This window comes from Oryctolagus cuniculus, chromosome 19 (genome assembly GCF_964237555.1).
Source record: "Oryctolagus cuniculus chromosome 19, mOryCun1.1, whole genome shotgun sequence".
Lineage (NCBI taxonomy): Eukaryota > Metazoa > Chordata > Mammalia > Lagomorpha > Leporidae > Oryctolagus > Oryctolagus cuniculus.
This window is the reverse complement of record NC_091450.1, coordinates 27715679-27730855: the sequence shown is the minus strand read 5'-3', so window position 1 is coordinate 27730855 and position 15177 is coordinate 27715679. Positions and strand designations below refer to the sequence as shown.

The 15177-nt window shown below is 47.9% G+C and overlaps 2 long non-coding RNA genes across 4 annotated transcripts in view; one reads left to right on the top strand and one right to left on the bottom strand.

The window, feature by feature from the left end:
* Positions 1-346: 346 nt before the first annotated feature.
* Positions 347-5565, bottom strand: LOC103348543 (uncharacterized). 3 transcript variants are annotated; one of them, XR_007920096.2, is made up of 4 exons: positions 5424-5565; positions 4125-5080; positions 2179-2623; positions 347-649 (listed from the first exon to the last, which is right to left on the bottom strand). It is a non-coding gene; the product is annotated as an uncharacterized lncRNA (long non-coding RNA). The 3 variants fall into 3 exon arrangements; XR_007920095.2 differs by having other exon boundaries at positions 4885-5080; XR_007920094.2 differs by having other exon boundaries at positions 2179-5080.
* LOC108176777 (uncharacterized) overlaps positions 5322-15177 on the top strand; it is a 35608-nt gene continuing 25752 nt past the window's right edge. Inside the window, exon 1 of the long non-coding RNA XR_011384811.1 lies at positions 5322-5822. This is a non-coding gene — a long non-coding RNA (uncharacterized lncRNA). The remainder of the gene's footprint in view (positions 5823-15177) is intronic.

Sequence of the window (15177 nt, the reverse complement as noted above, 5' to 3'; positions counted from 1 at the left end):
TATATACAAACATATATATATATAGAGAGGAGAGATACACATAGATACAAAATTAGGTGATGGGTGTTAAGGAAAATGGTGAAGTAGTATGCCATGAACTGGTGACGAGCAGGTGAAGTTTTAGGGATGGAGGAAGGGCTTACCTGAGAGGGTTGCTACCGAGCTGGCCAAAGGAAGTGAGGTGGGAGCAGGCCAGGTGAGTGTAGGGAATGCATCCCAGGCCACAGAAGGGCTGGCCTCAGAGCATGTTTGTGTTCCACGCATGACTGAGAGTAAATGAGGTCAGTGTAGATGGAGTGATGAAGGGAGCGAGCAGTGGGTGATGAGCTGACAGTGCATCGCATCATTTGGGTCTCACAGGAAGGAGTCTGGCTTTTATTCTGAGGTAGATGGGAACCTATCGCAGGTCTGGAGACGAGACACATGATCAGAGAGACTGACCACAGTCACTGCAGCTGCTGCAAGCAGAATGGACAACACAGGTAACTGCAGTGCAGCAAGATGAGTTAGGCGGCTGTGGCATGTCCAGACAGGCGCCAGGGCCTGCAGCAGGACAGCAGCAGTGGAGAGACATGGCTGGCTTTGGGATATGTTTAATGTGTTCAGAAGATAGGAGTTGGCTGGAGCCAGTCACACATCACATGGGAGGCTGCAGAAAAGGAGAGGAGTTAAAGTTGACACTGATGTTCTTTTTTCACGGTTTTTAATTGACAAATAAAAATTGTATTTATTTCTGGTGTGCACAATATTTTGAAACACTATGCATTATGGAATGGCTACAAAGAGTGAACTCACATATGACTCTCCTCACATACTTAACATTATTTTGTGATGAGAACACTAAAAATCTAATCTCTTGGGCCGGCGCCGTGGCTCAATAGGCTAATCCTCCACCTTGCGGCGCCGGCACACCGGGTTCTAGTCCCGGTTGGGGCGCCGGATTCTGTCCCGGTCGCCCCTCTTCCAGGCCAGCTCTCTGCTATGGCCAGGGAGTGCAGTGGAGGATGGCCCAGGTGCTTGGGCCCTGCACCCCATGGGAGACCAGGAAAAAGCACCTGGCTCCTGGCTCCTGCCAGGATCAGCGCGGTGCGCCGGCTGCAGCGGCGGCCATTGGAGGGTGAACCAACGGCAAAAGGAAGACCTTTCTCTCTGTCTCTCTCTCTCACTGTCCACTCTGCCTGTCAAAAAAAAAAAAAAAATCTAATCTCTTAGCAATTTTCAAGAATACAACATGTTGCTATTAACAACAGTCACCAGGATACACAATAAATCTCTTGAAATTCTTCCTGTGTACATGAACTCCTGCATCTTTTAACTAACATCTCCTTAACTCCCCCAGTCAAACTCAACCCCACACCACTGTTCTCTTTTTAAAAGGATTTATTTATATATTTGAAAGTCAGAGTGAGAAAGAGAGAGACAGAGAGAGAGTTATCTTCCATCTACTGGTTCACTCCCTAGATGACCGCAATGGCCAGGGCTGGGACAGACCAAAACCAGAAGCCAGAAGCTTCATCTGGGTCTCCCACGCGGGTGGTATGGGCCCAAATACTTGAGCCATCTTCTGCTGCTTTTCCTAGGCCATTAGCAGAGAGCTGGATCAGAAGTAGAGCAGTTGGGGCACAATTCGGTGCCCATATGGGATGCCTGCATAGCAGGTGGTGGCTTTACCATGACATCAGCCCTCACATCAATGCTCTTGCAACCACTGGGAGAACAGGGTAGGCACGAATGTTAAGAAAAGCAGCCAATCTGGAAGAACAGAGAAGCCTCTAGGCAGGAAGCATTTGCTGGGCCAGTAGCCCAAGCACTGTCCAAAACTATGAGGCCATCTTCAGTGTCACTGGTCCCAAGACAGTCACGGACACAGGACCTGCGTGGCTCAGCGGCTTAGCCAGATCCAGTATCTCCAGTCCGTGGTGGTGAAGAAACTGGGCTACACGTTTACAGAGTCTGTGTTCTTTCCCCAGCCTCACTACTTGCCAGCAGTGTGAGCTCATATAAATGGATTGACCTCTCTTGATATCCTTTTTCCTGTCTACTAGAAGAATACAATAACATGGGCTGCCTAAAGTTGTGGTGAATATTGAGAACTTGAACTGACATACAAGCCTTAGCATTGTGTAGACTCGCTGCAATTGTTCAGTCAACACCTGTTGCTGGGAAAATGCAACTTACATGCCTGTGTCATCATTCCAACTTCCGCGTTGAAGGAGGTCATACGTGCAAAGCCCCAGGCCTTTGAGCTCCATAAAGTAAACCATGTAAATCCAAGTGGTGGATGGATGACAGTGGTGACAGGTGACAGTATGGGCCAAAGTTGTCACCATCCTCTTGATTCCTGGTGACATGGTAAGGCTGAAAGATTGAGCCCTTCCTAGAACTCAGAGGGGAAAATCAGGGAATAGCAGAGGACAAAGAGAAGAACATTTGTTAAGGCAAAGAGAGGAACTTTGTTATCAGTACATTTGTCATGACTATAATCAAATGCCTGAGACAGGCTAACTTCACAAAGGAAAACGGTTTACTTAGCTCATAGTTCAAGGGCACGGCACCAGCACCAACTCGGCTCTGGTGAAGGTGTCATGGAGGATGGAGCACGCGTGGGAGGAAGAGACCATTCCTTAAGACAGGAAGCCAGAGAGTAAATCAGGGATCAGGCTAAGGCTTTTATAACAACTCACTCTTGTAAGAACTCAGAAGTCACGTGAGAGCTATCCTACCTCCTTCTATAGGCAGGATCTCCCGTTACCTAAGGACCTCCCACCAGGCCTCACCTTTGAAACGTTCCATCACCTCTTACCATCACCACCCTGGGGACCAGCCTTCCTACATAAGCACCCTTGGGGAACAAACTACACCTAAATCACAGCCCTTGGTCAACAGAGCCAACAGTGCTGCTTATCCTGCAAACAAGGACATTTCGAGACAAGAGCTACTGGGAGCTGGCAGGAGAACGGACTGCTTAGGCCCGCCCACCATCTCCAAGCATCTTCCTTCGTGGGGAGCAGTGAGCGAGGCCACGGAGGGGTTGTGTGCAGACCCTGTGAGCAGCAGAAAAGAAGGAGCCCTTGATTCCAACACTGGCAATGCCTCTCCACTGCAGGCTTTGCAGCAGACAGCTGCACAGCTGAGGGTGAGGGCAGACCCGAGAGGCCCTGCAAGCCACGCCTCAGACTCATCACAGAGATAGCCGGCTCCTGCCGCCATGGTCCAGGCCAGCAATTTTCCTCAGACTTGAAGATGGATGGTCTGCCTCCAGCCACAGAAGAAAAGGAGGTGATGTGGACAGGGGGAGCATTTATAAGACACACACATACACACACACACACACTAAAACCACACGCAGAGGAAGACCCATAAACAAGATGACCAGAGGCACACGAACACAATTACACAAACCTCTGCTGGCATAGAGGACCACAAAGACGTACAGAGAGACATCACAGTTAAACAGAGAGACAGACAGACAGCAACAGGCCATGCGATAGCAAGTCCACAGAGAAACACGTAAAGACACGCGGGAACTGCTTATGACACAAATGTACACAATGCATAAAGGCACAGTAAGAAACGAAGACGCAGATATGCACACACCTAAAGATACACATATGTGTGTGTGCACATGTGCATGGACGCACGCGCGCACACACACACCCCACGGTGCATTGATTGCAAGCTACACTTCAACTAGAAATCCTCATGAAAAGATAAGGGCCTACGGTTTCTAAGTTCCCAGCGTTCACAGAGGTCCAGAGAGCAGGCGCCCTCCCCAGCACGGATCCTGTGTGGATCCAATGCAGTGTGCTCTGCACATAAGCAGTTCTGATTTAGATGATAGATAGAAACCATTTATACAGTTAAACACGGTAGGGGTCTAAACGCTGTTCCCTGCAGAACACCAGATGTGAATAGATGAACATTTGATTGTCCTCACGCCTGTTTCTGACAAGCTAACAGATAAGAAACCATCCCACTGAATTCCCAGAAAACTGGAGACCACAAATGCAGAGAGAAACATGCAGGAAGAGCAAGGAGGTATGAAGGCAGCTTTCTAAATATTAAAGAGATGGCAGCTGGCCACGCTCCCCTCAGCACACTTTGTAGGCGGGATATCACTTTACCACGAAGATGAATGAGCAGGGCCTTCCTGGGGAGTTTTCAGACCCTGGAACATCTGGGAATGACCCCATGCAGGCATCCAACAGGCATCCTGTGTACTTGTGGATGGTGGGGTACGCGGGGCTGTGGGGCAGCCGCCGCCTAAAACCAGCTCCTCCTTAGCGTTGGCTGAAGTGCCACTGTTAAATACAACCCATTCAGGGAAGGTTCCAGAGTCTCCCAAAATTCTTTACTGGAATATAAATAACACACCTAGGAAGATGCCCACGTGCATCGTCCAAGTGTCAGACCTGGGAGCGAACCTTCACCTTGAATCAAAACCTCATTCGGCACCAGCAAGCCCACCAAGACGCCAGGCGCACCCAGCACCAGGGCAGGGACGGTGATAAGGACGAGCAGGGTGGGGAGGAAGACAGCGAAACGCCTCCACCCAGAGCAGCAACACCCTGGTGTCGGGGAACCATAACAGCACCCACGTGGCCATCTCCCGGAGCCTGAAAGAGAGCCTGGGCCCCGGGCGGGAAGGAGATGGGCGTGGGCCGGGTGCCCGAGCCCGGCCGGGGCTACCCCCAGAGAGCAGGTGTTTCCGGGGTACGCGGGCCCCCAGAGCCCAGGGTCCCTGCTGCACGCAGCCCGGCCCGCCCTTCCGTCCCCCTCTGCGCACACATACACACACACACACACACACACACACACACCCAGGCCAGCAGGGCACAGCACCCGAACCTGCTGTCCACGTCGGCCAAGGGCCGGAGCTCACACCTGGTCCTGGACGTTGGCCACGGCTCCCGCCAATGCAGGCAGAGTCCAGCTTCAGCCCCGGGCGCCGCCCCACTCTGTCCACTTCAGAAATGGTTCCGGGTCAAGTGTCCAGGCATCCTCAGGCCACCTGCTGCCCGGAAGACAGGCCTGGGCGTCCTGCATCCGACTTCCCGCGCTCTCCCCTGTGGCGCGTGTGCTGTTGGTGGTAGTAATAGTAGTACTAGTATTAGTACTAGTAATAGTAGTAGTACTAGTACTAGTAGTAGTATTTGTAGTCAGTTTGCCGCTCTCTGCACTCAGCACAAACAAGCGGGCACTACTTGTCCTGGGAGACCTGCAGTGCCCCCGCCCCGCCCAGGACCCCCATACCGCGGGCCTGAAGCTGTCGCCAGCACCCTCGGGGCCGACTCTTACACCGCACTTTCTTCCCTGGCCGCAGACGCCGGCTTCGAGAGGGCAGCCCGCCGCCCGCCCCCTGGAGCACGGTGCCCACCCCCGACCCCGGTCTCCCTGCCCAGCGCGGCCCAGGCTTTGCGCACCTGTGCTACCGTCACGGGCCGGCCAAGCGCGCACACACTACCACGGCTGATAAAGCCGCACGCGCAAGGGTCCAGATGGGACAGCCGGACGGACGGTCCGCTTCCGGGTGCGCGGAGATCACGTGCCCGGTGCAGCTAGGCAGCCTGTGCAGGCCAAAGCAATCGATCCTGCTGCGCCTGGCCCGAGGCCGCGGCCCCTGCGCTTGCTCGGGCCCGGGAGCCCCCTGCCACCCTCCCCGGTTCCGCGTGGGCCATGCACGCGGAGACACGCGTGCCCCTGTCCTCCACGCACTCAGCCGCATCTGTCTGGCGGCGGGAACCCCACTGCCCCGACCCTGAGGACGGCGGACATGTCTGAGAGCGCGGAAGATGGCGGCCCGGCCTGCGGAGGCCAGCAAGGTGAGGTGCCCCTGGCTGCGACCTGTGACGGGGAGGAGTGAGCGTGTTTCGGCCCGGACTCTGACGTCCTGTAGAGACGAATGCAAAAAACAAGTCGCAGCCGATGACCCCCTTGGTGTGCTTAGGCGAAACCAGTCCGTGCAGCCCTGGTGGTTTTTCTATGTGATTTTCGTGATTATTTGGGGTTCCTTGTGTTTTATGTCGCTCTGCGACGCTCCACGGGAAAGGAGCCGTGACCAGCGCGCCGCGGTGAGGTGGAGCAGGGATCAGCTCCCCGCACAGCCGCCCGCTCTAACTGTGGAGTTAACCGTGTCTCCCCCATCTGTCTCTCCCCGCCCCCGTGGTCTGGAAGGTCTTGCCACGTTGTGTGAGTGAGGGTGAGAGATGTGTTACTGGTTCGTTGTTCTCGTCCCTCCCTCAGTCTTCAGCTGTGAAACTGGTGATTTGTGTAAACGCTGGGTGAATCGGAGCCTCCTTCGCATGTCCAGCTCATTTGTTTCCATACATTTTGTTTGATTCTCTCCTCTTTTACAGCCAATAGGAAGGCCTGTTGCAAAGATACATACTGCTTGACTCCTCCTCTTTGAAGTTTCTTGAGTAGTCGGATGGATAGCCGCAGGAAGTATAACAGTGGTTGCAAAAAGCTAGGGGTGGGAGACGAGTTATTTCCTAGTGGATGCAGAGTTTCCGTGTGGACAGGTGGAAAACTTTCAGAGATGGGTGATGGTTTCAGCACACAGTGAATATGCTTCATGCCACAGAACTGTACACTTAAAACAGTTACACACAAAGGCTTAGGTTATTTCACCACAATAAAATGTGTGTACGTGCAGGTGCCTACACTGTCAGCCCTCCACATTCACAGACGTGGCATCATGGAGTCAGCCAATCAGATCAAAAATGAGTCCGGCCTGCAGTGGTGGTGTCTGTACTGAACACATACAGGCTTGTTTTCTCATTATTTCCTCATTATTATTATTTTTTCCTCATTATTATTCCTCACAATTATTAAAAGTGTGTTAGGTAATAGAAACAATCTAGAGATGATTTAAAATACACCATCTTATCCATGAGGCTTCAGCATCTGCGTGTTTCCATGGAGGTCCTGCAGCAAACTCCCCAAAGATAACAAGCGATGACTGTGCCCACACCTGTTTCTGACAAGCAAGGAAACCATTCCAGTGAATGCCCATTGTAAGTATTCACACACACACACACTGCATACGTAAAATGTATATATGCTTATTGATCATTGCATGAAACTACTCCTATCAATGGCACCAAAAAAGTGTTGTGCAGCCAGAAGAAAGCAAGATCTCCTGTGAGGAAAAGAAAGACGTCTTAGAAATGTATCACCGAGAAACACCCCATGACCGAAGACGTCTGAGCATCTACTGTGCCACATTGAGCTCTCCTCCTCTAAGCTGGACTGTCCAATGTCCCAGTACCTACCGGTGTTCCCCACCTGAGCACAGTGACTGAACCCATAAGTAGCACCCCTCTGATCCCATTCTTCCCTCCCAACAAGATCAGAAACTAAGAGGACGGAACAGAAGACAGTGATCAAACCAAAATAGTCTAAACATTTTAAAAGCATAAAAAAAATAGCAAACATCTAAATAGAACACTCCCAAGACATTGGCAAAGATAACAATTTTTGGATAAGACCCCAAAAGCACAGGAAATAAAAGAAAAAAAATAGATAGGATTATCTCAAACTAAGAAGCTTCTGAGCAGAGTGAAGAGACAAACATAATGGGAGAAAATATTTGCAAACTATCATCTATAAAGGATCGATATCCAGAATATATAAGGAGCTTAAGAAACTCAACAACAGCAAAACAGACAGTACAGATTAAAAAAAATAGGTGAAGAATCTAAGTAAAAATTTTTCAAAAAAAGAAAAATACAAATGGCCAAGAAACACATGGAAAAATGCTCAGGATCCCAAGCCATCAGGGAAATGCAAATAAAAACCATAATGGGTATCATCTCTCTCCAGTTAGAGTGGCTATTACCAAAGAGTCCAAAATAACAAATGTTGTAGAGAAAAGAGAACCTTAATACACTTTTGGTGGGAATAAAAATTGGTGCAGCCATTATGGAGGACAGTATGGCAATTCCTCAAAACTAGAAATGGATCTACCCTATGACCCAGCTATCCCACTTTGTCCAAAGTAAATAAAGTCATATAAAAAGAGATACCAACACTTCCATGTTTATTACAGCATAATTCACAATAGATAAGATATGGAATCCGTCGAGGTGTCCATTGATGGACAATTGGATAAAGAAAATGTGGTGTATATACACAATGGAACATTAGTCATAAAAAAGAATGAAATCCTGACATTAGTGACAATGGATGGAATTGGATATCATTATGCTAAATGAAATAAGCAAGATACATGTTTTCTCTCATAGGTACAAATTTGTACATATATATAAAATTCATACTTATGTATATGGAGAGAAAATATGTGAATGCCTTATTGTTTGCTACATAGATATTTAAATTTTTGTTGTCACTAAATTATACCTCTTACATAATAGTATACTTTTACTTTCCTTATTTTATAATTTTTCCATGGATCTACATTGTAAAATATTAATATATATTCCTCTGCTTTAAAAAAATAGTACATATGAGTGTATATATAAGTTTACATGTGAGGCAAATATGGCAAAAATGTTTAAAAAAGTTAAATATCTATGTGATCATTGAAGCCTACTTTGTACTTTTCTAGATTATTTGAAATAGTTTAATATAAAAAGGGCCTGGTGTTGTGGAGCAGCAGGTTAACCTCCCACTTGCAACACCTGCATCCCATATCAGAGAGCTGGTTCAAGTCTGAAGTCCCTGCTTCCAATCAGGATTCCTGTTAATGTGCCTGGGAAGGCAGGAAACAATGGCCCAAGTACATGGACACCTGCCTCCCTGAATGGGAGACCTGGATGGAGTCACTGGCTCCTGGCTTCAGCCTGGCCAGACATGATTGTTGTGGCCACTTGAAGAGTGAACCAGTGGATAGAGAATTGATCTCTCTCCCTCCCTCCCCTGATCTTTCTCTGTCATTCTGCCTTTCAAGTAAATAAATCTTTAAAAAAGAAATGACAAAATTTAAAATTTTTTAAATAAAACCAAAAACATAACCAAAAAATGGCTGATGCACTATTTATCTTTTTGCACATAGTATGTATTTTGCATTTATTATGCACACACTCAACAGCTACATGAATTCTTTTTTTTTAAAGATTTTATTTATTTATTTATTTGAGAGGTAGAGTTACAGACAGTGAGAGGGAGAGACAGAGAAAGGTCTTCCTTCTGTTGGTTCACTCCCCAAATGGCCGCAACAGCCGGAGCTGTGCCAATCTGAAGACAGGAGCCAGGTGCTTCTTGCTGGTCTCCCATGCGGGTACAGGGGCCCAAGCACTTGGGCCATCCTCCACTGCCTTCCCGGGCCACAGCAAAGAGCTGGACTGGAAGAGGAGCAGCTGGGACTAGAACCGGTGCCCATATGGGATGCCAGCACCACAGGTGGAGGATTAACCTATTGTACCGCTGCACTGGCCCCTACATGAATTCTTATTTCCATTTTTCAGATAAGGAGACCAGAGCAGAAGCAATATTTAAAAATTTCTCCCAGTCACATAGCAGACAAGTGGCAGATTCAGGATTCAAATACTAGAATGTCCACTTGCAAAACTCCCAAGTCCATGTTCCTCACCAGCTATATGGACACCCACTGGGAGGTAATATTCTAGGAGATGCTTCCATTATTTTTACAAGTCTAAACAGTTATACACTGATGTAGATAAAGCAACTCAAGCCACCTACAAAATCAATGTTATTTGCTTTGTGTTAGAATTTTGTCTGGGTCTCATCCAGGAGAAACTGTGTGGCCTTCCCAGAGGCTGTGAGGGGCTACTGGCAGGAAGTGGGTAGAAGCTATGGAAGCTGCTGGATGTCCTACAGTGCACAGGGCCACCCCCACCACAAAGGGTGGGCTGGCACCAAATACCAATAGTACAAAGGATGTGAAACCCTGAATTCTATCAACTGTATCAGAAGAGTGGTATAACTTCCACCCCCACCCCTGCCTTCACCTTCCCTCCTCGTCTCCTTCCTAATTCACCTGCTCACTCATTCACCCTTGAAGAAAAATACCTACCCCTGCTGGTTCACGGAACATTTATTTAGGAGTTGCCGTGTTCTAAGAGTTCATTGGAGCTTTAGATTGAATGTACGCAGAATGAGCATGCAGGAAATGACTGTTGATAAGAAAACCCATATTTGATGGGAAAATCAATTATTTAAAAAAACATGGATTGGTAGGCAGTTTCCTACACCAGGTACATTATGCAGAAATCATAATGATAATCGTTCTGTTTTAAAGGTGCCTATTAGCATCTGTGAACTCAGTAAGTCTTATCAGATTGGCTGGGACACCTACAACTTCAATTTCATACCTTCCTATATAGAACCGAAGGCATTTTTGCCAAGAAAAGGACTACATTGCTCCTTTTGACAGTATCCAAAATCAGGAACAAGGAACGTAGTTTACATGTTTGTCCAAAGCATTCCACACCAGCCGCCACCTCCCCCCAGAAAAGAGTCTGTCTTTTCTTGCTCCCTCCCCTCCTTTTTTCTTCTTCCTTCTTTCCTTTCCTTTCAGGAGCCCAGGTTAAACCTATCTAGCTTGATTGAATCATGGAAGTGGAGCAGCGAGGTGTCACTATGGAATATCTCACCTGCTGGCATTCATAACACATCTTGTATCATCCCCTCTTCCTCCATGTGGACGAGATCCACAGCTTGCTTCTAACCCACAGAGTGTGGTGAAGTGTCGGGCTGTCTCTACTGTGACTCTGTTCCATTACAAAGGCTCCATCTTGCTAACACTCAGCAGAAATTCTTCTTTCTCACTGGAGTAAGCAGCCATGTTGGAGAAGTTCATGTGTCACACACTGCAGGATTAGGAGCCATGGGCAGCCTCTGGCCCAGAGTCCACAGCGACCAATATAAGCTACAATCACAAGGAACTGAGTGCTGTCAACAACCACAACAACACCCTTCCCCAATTGAGCCTCCAGATGGAAACCCAACCCTGGCTGATAACTGGGTTACAGCCTACTGGAGTCCTGGACTGTACCTGCCCCACGTCCCCAGAAAGCAGGAGATAATAAATGTGAATTGCCAGGTCCACGTTGTGAGCATTTCTTAGGCTGCAACAGAAAACTAATACAGGCTAACTGTGTTAGTAAAGTACTTGTTTATGCCCTGAAATTCCTCCAGTTAACACAGAATCTTCCAGAAACAGGGCTATTTTCCTCCACTCTGAACCCGGCGAGATGAGCAGTTGTGGAAGCACCATCCTGTCCGGGCAGCCCTAGATTTATGAGCAGCTCTCGCTTCCATTAGGTTGCAGGAAGGGGCCGGGGTGTCTCTGCTCCTGTTTAGGAGCCCATCTGTTTCCATTCCTTGTCAGCAGTTTGCATAAGTGAGTGGTTTTATTTCTTGCAAGAGAGGAGGGAAAACGCACGAGTTACCCCAGCAGTGAAAGATTTGTCAAATAAAGCTTTTAATAATGGGGCTGTTTGACAGTTTTATAGTTCTTCAACTTCTCGACCATTTGAAGGTGGTAGGTTTTCAATAAAAATTAAGTCCTTTTCCAAGAGAAACTCGGTCCCCTGTTATTTTAAAACAACTAGTCCAGGGTACACTGCAGCGCCTTAATTCCACTACCGAAAGTAAATCTCCCTCCTTTTCCATATTAATAACTCAGGCAATCCATCAGTCCAAGACGGACTGTGAGCTTTTTGCACCAGTATATCCAGGTGGCCTGATGAACCACATCTGTAACTAGAGTTGCCGAGTGATCATTACGCTGTTCCTGAAAATAAATGGCCCAGCCTTCTCTGCAGCTTACTAAAGAGTGCCAGGGAAGGGCCAGCATTCTGGACTTCACTCTTTAGTCTCCTTGGATTCCTCAAAATTACTTCTGGGTCAAAGGAAGCAGCTCAGAGCTGCGACCCTTATAGGGGAGGCGGTTTGTTGGGAAGGAAGGAGTTTAGAGTCTGGAGTCCTAGCTTCTAGAGCGAGCGCCATCACTTCCTAATTATATGGCCATGGCTTTGTTGCCTGACTTCCTGGAGACTGTTACTTTCTTCTTCTGTCAACAGAAGAGCCTGGATAGCAAGATGAAACCAAGATGAATTCTGAGATTGATTCCTGGCTCTGTAATCTACTGGTGTGATCGAGGATCTTGATGTATCCCCCTGTGAAAGCTGGGGGCTAGCTTTAGGGGCCCATCTGTTTCCATTCCTTGTCAGCAGTTTGCAGACTCTTTTTTTTAAGATTTAATTTATTTATTTGAAGGAGTTACAGAGAGAGCTAGAGGCTGAGAGAGAGAGAGAGAGAGGTCTTCCATCCACTGGTTCACTCCCCAAATGACCACGGTGGCCAGAGCTGAGCTGATCTGGAGACAAGAGCCAGGAAGTTCTTCCAGCTGTCCCATGCAGGTGCAGGGGCGCAAACATTTGGGCCATTTTCTACTGCATTCCCAGCGCATAGCAGAGAGCTGGATTGGAAGTGGAGCACCTAGGACTTGAACTGGCGTCTATATGGGATGCCGGCACCATAGGCCAGGGTCTTAACCTGCTGCACCACAGCTTCGAGCAGTCCTTAACGGCTCACAGAAGTTCTCTTCTGTAAAGTGCTTAGCCAAGTTCTCTAGCTGTTCCATTACTAGTACCCTCATCCTTATTGAGTATGTAATTATCATCACATTCAAGGAAAATTTTAGTAAACCCAGGAATCACAAATTCTTATGAAGTCTAGTATAGTTTATATTGTGTGAAAGTGAATTTTCAGTGCCATTCCTGAGTATCAGGCATTCTTTGAAACACATGGCCCTTTCTCCTCTCTTCCCTACCTCAGTCACCTGCTTCTCTTGGACAGCCCCACCCCCACCCCCAGCTCCCTGCTGTCTGCTGCGGAGTTAACTCTGCCCAGGGTCTCTGTCCTGGTAGAAGAGCCTGCTTGGAACAATATGGCTGCATTACGATCACCCTCTGTCTTTTCTTCCTGGAATTTAATTGGATTTTCCTCTTCCCTTTGTTAGTCGAAATCACATCATAAAAATCTCCCCGAGTGCAATCACTTTTCATCGGCTCCATTTCAACGGGTGTCATGATGAGGCTTGATAGAAAAGGGGCTCTCTACCATCCTGCACAGGAAATAAATATTTGACTTGCAACCGAGACTTTATTTATGAAATGGATTAACTCGTACCACTCCCTGAAGGGGAACTGAAGGAGAGGTCTCCAGCTCCCTCTTTATCGTGGAGGTCAATTCATCAGTTGTTTTCACACAGGAATCCTACACTTGAAATTGTTTTGGGAATCCAGCAGGGCAGCTTCATAAAGCACAGTCCATAAAATCACCTAAATCAGAACCTCCTGGCACAGCTGATAAAAATTCAGACTCCTACACCCAACCTCAGGCCTGTGGAGTCCAATCTCTGGTGGATCCCACCTGAGAGTCTGTAATTTCTAAAGCGAGGCAGCGGTGCTCAGCTTTTAGTGTGATCTGTTAAGATGCTGGGAGGAGGAGCAGAGAGAGGATATCCCAAAGTAGACAGCTCCTGGATGCAGTGAGAAAGAGGAAGCACTTGGTATCCCCGCGCACCCTTGGGTTCCAACAGGGAACGCAGACGTGAGGACTCGTCTGCACCCCCACAGGAAGCGCCTCTTCATGGAATTTCACACTTACTTCTCTCCTGGACACATGATGCTCCAAACCCTATGGCTTGAAGGTGAATTTTTTAAAGAATGTTTTCTTGTTGTGAAAAGGTTAGTTGAGCTTCTCAAAAGTTGGACACCAGAACCCAGGGAGAGGATTTAGTGGCTTGCATTTTTTTTTAAGATACAGATATAGATAGATAGGTGAGTGATAGATGGGTACGTAGGCAGGAATTTAATCTGCATCTCCCCCGTGGATGGCAAGAATCCAACTACTGTCTCCAAGCATGCTCATTAGCAGGAAGCCAGAATCAGGAGCAGAGCTTAGGCTAGAGCCCAGGTACTCTGATTGGGGACGTGGATGTCCCAGGCGGTGACACAGTTCCAATACCAGCCACGAGCCACAGTCTATTTTAAATTCAGCTGATTAGCTTTGTTTCATCCCCAGTCGCAATTCCTCTTTGCCGTATAAGGTAATATATTCACAGGCTCCAGGGACTCAGATATGAGCATCTTCAGGGACCATTATTCTGCCTACCACACTACTTATTTTTTCCATCCATAAGCATGCAAGTGGGATGCAGCCACAAAACCTTTAGCATCTTTGTCATCACCATTTTTTAATGAATTTAGGAACTAGGTACCAGATAGCTCTTTGTCCCTGATGTGGGCCCAGGTAGCAGTGTAAGATGGAGATTAGTGGGCAAGACCTTTGTCAGGGGTGCCCTGGGGGGCAGCATCTGCTGAGAGGTGGGGAAGGAGACTGAATTTGGGGGGAAAGAAACAGGCAGCTATGATACAGGCCTTCGAAGGGAGCCGGGATGCTGCTTGGTGTCATCCCAAGCTGGGGTGCGGTGCCCAGCCTGCATTGGCTTGCACAGGCGAGTTGCTGAATGAAGGTGCCTGGGCAGAGAGTGCCACTTTGTGTTTTCAGCTGAGAACATCCTCAAAGAGGCTGACAGCTGAGTCACCTTGGACTACACTGGCAGCAGGTCCCAGAGCAGGTGTCTCACAGCAACCACACATCCCATGAAAAGGCAGAATGCGTTTCAATTAATGCTGAGTGCCAAACATTGCACCAGCTCTCTCCTTAACGAGGCCTCTGGCCCTCTCTCATCAGCCTTTTTGCTGCTGTCCCTGGCCCTTGCTGGCACTTTGGCTTTGCTGCCCCACTGTTTCTGAGCACAACAAACACTTTGCTACCAGTTCAGCTCCTTTGTCACTTTTCAAATGCCAGCCACATCTCAGGGTTCCTTCTTCCTCTGGATTTTCCTCCCTTCTCTGCCTGATCCCCTTCTACCTTTTGTAATGGAAACACTGATTATCGCACTCGGTTCCTTTTTAAAAATTTTTTTCCAGCTTACACTGAAAGCATGACCTGCCTTTTCCAAAGCAAAAGAGACAGCTTTGAACCACCGCCGACATAGGTTAAGCTCTGCTAAACTCCATGACATGAGGATTATAAATTAAAGGTCAATCTGTGCCTTCACATGCTGCTATTGAAAGAAAAACCTGAAATGTACTAAATTCAGATGAATCGGAATCTTATGTCAAGGCTACAGAAGAAACACCAGTGTTGGAATAAAGATCTGTTTCCAAGAGTGTATTT